Genomic DNA, 5166 nt, shown 5'->3' with positions numbered 1-5166 from the left:
AAGAAAGTTATTGTAGAGTTTATTTGGATAAGGAAGCAAAAAGTAGTTCAATTTTTGACATGTATGAAAAATCTAAAGAAAGTTGATGCTAGTGCCATAGGAGCATTCACAATAAATTTTTATGTTGTTATCTAAAATAGTTAATTGGGAAATTTTGTGTATTCCTTTCAAGCTACCACTACTAAATTTTAGATTGGAATACAATGTCTCAAACCAATGCAACAAAGTAGAAGTCGGCGAGCCTTTTGAAAGAGGGAATTAGGTTAGAGTGTAGTGTAGCGGAAGGGAAAAGGTAAGGTAGCAATAAGGAGAAGATGGTGATAAGGAATGGGAGCACTATCACTCAACTCCCTGAGGCTCATTTTATTGCAATTTCTTCATGGGAGTGAACAAATGATGTGGGAGAAAGTCCCTGGTGAGAGAAAGTCTCAACTATCAGTATAAATAAGCATAAAAAGAATGACGAGCATTGAGAAAGTTCTTGGTGGTAGAAAGGCTCTCCTGTCGAACGAACAAGTTGGTCGAGCATAGAGAAAGTCCTTGGTGAGAGAGAGTCTCATTTTAAACCTGCAATGCAATATGTCCATTAACAACTCCACAAAGTATGGAATTGCAAAAAATTCCACCATAAACTCTAAAAAACTAATCAAGGAAATTAAAAACCCAAAGACCAAAATCAACAAGATAATAAATTACTCGTAAACAAAGGCAAAAAATTAAAATATTAAGCAAGAAAAAACGTGAACTACGGATAAAAAATGTAATCTTTTTTTAAACACCCAGTCGATACCAATAATAATCGTCCAACAGCAAGCATAACCTTCAAACTTATATAACTCAACTCAATATAAACTACAGTGTAAATCCTCATATAAACCCTAAATTTACTTCTCAAATCATAACAATTAAAGGGAAAAATCCTCACCTTGTTTCGAGCTTTCTTTCTCCATACTAGTTTTCCTCTCACCCGCTACATGGTTCGCATTTTCCCTCTCTTCCGATTCTTGAGTGCTTTTTAATTTGTTTGTATAGGAAGAAATAATATATTTCTTGAGATAATCTGTTTTTTTACAATTTTCTCGGTTGTTTTATTTGATTTTTAGGTCTTATAAGAGTGGGTTAATTTTTCAATATGAAAAATACCAAGTGTATTTGCAACAGTTATGTGGAATCTGAACTATGGTTTGGATGTTTTTTTTTTTTTTTTTTTTTTTTTTTTTTTTTTTTCAGCCACCTAGCTGCATTACCGTAAATGAAAAATTGTGGTCATATCTTATTTTTCTTTCTGCAAATTGATAAATGCAGAGCTTTTATTGGTTTGCCAATTTGTTAATCGATTGCTTTCCGCTTTCAGACTGCTTGTCCCCATTGTTTATACTGTAATGCACTGAATTTGTTTTTTAATATAGAGGAAGATGGACTTGTGTGATGACAATTTGCATACAAATATTCTCTTGGCATCTCTTTGAAAAGGTAAATTGATCGCTATGTTCTATTAATTTTTGTTGAACATATTCCATGATAATAAAACATTGAAAACTATATGCAATCCAATAATTCAAAGACGATCCAAAAGTTGTTGACGATTTTTATTGCCATGAGCAATCTCAACTTTTAACATAACAATACGAGCCCTAATTCATTTGGTGAATTGCAGCAAGCGACAAACCCAACTATCTCACTATTTTGAGTCTTTGACCAACTAAAAATACACAAATTACAAACATTGTAACATAGACACACCACTTTATGTTAAAAGCAAAATAAGATGTAAAGTAGTCTCTTCTTCTTTTTTTTTTGCCATACAGAGCTGTCAGAGCATAAGAAGAGAAATAGAGAAAAATAAGAAGAAAAAAAAAAAAAAGGAGAGGAAAGGTCTATAACGTTCAAGAAACGAAATGCCCAAAATTCCAAATGCCCCAAATTCCCAAAACCTTCATAAAATCGGGTATCAACCGAATGTCTAAAATCTACAAAAACTCAACCAACGCAAATTGATAAAAAGACACCCAAAAATTGCATGTCCAGTTGCCCACAATCTGTAATCTATCACATACTCAGAAATTCCGTTTTAAACTTGTAACTTCAAAGCCCTAAAATTTTTACCCATGGACGTCGCCAGTGGCTGTCCGAGCTAGTGTTGTGGTTGGTGGGCATAGCCGGTGATTTTAGTTCCGGAGGTGGTGGAGGCGGAAGGTGTGGGTTCTCTACAAAAAAAACGCCATTTTTTGACGTAGCAAACAGTACCATTTTTTTGCCACATCAGTAAATGTTGACGTGCCAAAACTGGCACGTTAACAAATTTTTTTTTGACGTGTTGAATTTGACACGTCAATATTTATTGACGTGTTACATTCAACACGTCAGTATTTCCTGACGTGTCAAAATTTGGCACGTCAGGAAATTTAAATTCAATTTAATTTTTTTTTAATGTATCAGGTTTCTGACGTGCTAAAAATGGCACGTCAGAAATTTCTGACGTGCCATTTTTAGCACGTCAGCAATCTATAAAAAATATGTTTATATTATATATATTTCAATTTTTTTTTTACAGCTTCCTGACGTGCTGAAATTAGCACGTCAGAAATTTTTGACGTGCTAGTTTCAGCACGTCAGGAATTAAAAAAAAAAAAAATTAAAATGAAGAGAAGAAGATGCTTTAAAGCTAGAGTCTTGAGAGAGAAGGAAAAAAAAAATTGGGGCCAAGTCTTTGTCGTGCACACTACGGTGTGTTGGAACTTAGGAGGAAAAAAAAAATTAGAAGAATAAAGCGATGCGTCGAGAGAGAGAAAAAAAAGGGAGGAAGAAGATTGAATTAATTCAAGAAAGGGAGAGAGAAGAAGAATAATGAGGGACAAAATAAAAAAATAAAATAAAAGAAATCGGTACCATATTTGGCACATGGGATTTCTTTTCTCTATATATTATGTTTTAGAAATAAATAAATATATATATATTTTTTATATTAAGTTTTATTATATTCTATATATATTCCTGCATTTTTTTTATGTGGATTGTTACATTTAATGCTAAAAAAATAGCATGTTAGAAATTCCGGCATTAACGCTATTTTTTAATACGTCGGAACTATATATATATATATATTTCATGTATTTTTTTTCTCGAGGTTTTCGGCGTTAAATTAACCGCATTGAAACTGATAACATCAGGGATTTTCAACTTTTTCCCTCTTTATCTTCTTTCCCTCTTCTTTTCCTTTTATAATTTTATTGCCTATTCATCTTCACTTTTAAATGCTTTTCTTTTTTATTTTAAAACTGACTCTCTCTCTCCTCTCCTCCTCTCAATCTCCTAGCCTCTTCTCTCACATCAGCCATTCACAATCTAGAGGGAAGAAGAAAAGGAGAAAAAGAAGATCGAGGAAAAAAGAAGAAAAAAGAAAAAAAATGGGAGAAGATCGGAAGATCAGTAATGAAGAAAAAAAAAAAGGAGAGATATCAAACAGCGAAAAAAAAAAAAAAAAAAAATGGAGAAAGAGGATCGAAGAAGAGATTTTTGATTTGAAGAATTGAAGCTCTGATTTGGTTTATTTTGATTTGATTTGAGAGATTTTTGATTTTTGATTTGAAGAGAAGAAGATCAAAGAAGGATAAGGTTTATTTTTTGATTTGGATTTTTGATTTTTGATTTATTTTTTGGGTTTGGGTTTTTGAAAATGAAGGAAAGAAGAGAGAAAAGAGAGTGAAAATGGAGGAAAGAAGAGAGAGAGAGAGAGTGAAAATGGAGGAAGGAAGAGATCAGGGAGAGAGTTGGGGGAGAAGACGTACTGTTCCAGAATTAAAAATAATTACTGACATGTCAAATTTTGATACGTCAGTAATTATTGACGTGTCAGAAAGTGACACGTCAAGAAAATTTCTGACGTGCCAATTTTAACACGTCAGAAAATTCTGACGTGTTAAAATTGGCACGTCAGGAATTTTCAATTCCTGACACCCATATTTTTCACGCATGAAGCACGTCAAAAATGCATTGTTAGTAGGATTTCCTGATGTGTTAGACCATCTAACACGTCAGGAAACTTGTGTCAACAAAAAATTGATTTTTTTGTAGTGGTTCTAGAGGACGAAGGGGAATAGAGAGGGAGGAGAGATAGGAGCGTTTGAGGAGAGAAGCACCGCATGGTGGGCGGCGGCATTGTTGGTTGTCGTCCTAGGGTGGCGTCTCCAATCTGGGTGGGTGTGGCGTCGCCGAAATCAGAAGGTGTGGGGATGGGGGAGAGAGAGCAGAGCTGTGTATGGTTTTGGGGAGAGAAATTTTTTCCTTTGGAGGCCGAAGGGGATAACGATTAGCATGGGTCTACGCGTGAAGAAGTTGGTGCAGATTTTGGATGAAAAGACAAAAACAAACAGAAATAAAATCATTTAATCCTCACCAATTGAATGAATCGGTTAAATAATGAAGAATTGTAATTGAACACTTATCAAATAAAAATGGACGAAGTTTTCCTCCAAACTGGGTTGGAGAAACTTCTTCCAACTCAGTCTGTAAAAATAACATGTGTCATTTAAACATGTGAGAGGCACATATTTTTTTAATAGCAGGGACAAAGTTTGAATAAATAATATTAAAAATTTATGTGCATCTCACATGTTATTAAAAAAAGGAGACACATCTTATTTTTATAGACTGCATTGAAGAAAGTTCTTCTAATCCAGTTTGGAGAAAAATTCTATCCAATAAAAATTACTGTTAAAAAGGCTTGGCCACTTTTTACATAGCTTTAGGCAAAGATATAGACTTTTACTGTTAAAAGGCCTTGGCCACTTTTTATAAATGGCAAAGATATAGAATTTTGCTGTAATGTTCACACGTACGGGGAGTCCATATCATTTAACAATTAATGCATCGCACGTACGGTAGGCCCCATCATTTCGTCTCGTCATGATTAATTGAACAACAATTAATATTAATCAATCATATGAGCTAATTTTTGTAGCAAGTAAAAAGCAAGTAAATTACTCCAAGAGGGGGAATTGAAGGGTAAAAAGGAAAGCCTATATATACGCTTGCACTCTCTTCTCAAACCTCCAAGCAATACCTCTCATAGCTATCGCAAGCAATAGCTAGCCTACAACCTCACCTTCCCTTCAATGGCTTCCCTTCAAGCATCTTGTAAGTGCATGCATCTTCGATCATTCTAAC

This window comes from Corylus avellana, chromosome ca6 (assembly GCF_901000735.1).
Source record: "Corylus avellana chromosome ca6, CavTom2PMs-1.0".
NCBI classification, from domain to species: domain Eukaryota; kingdom Viridiplantae; phylum Streptophyta; class Magnoliopsida; order Fagales; family Betulaceae; genus Corylus; species Corylus avellana.
Note: the sequence above shows the minus strand (reverse complement) of the source record.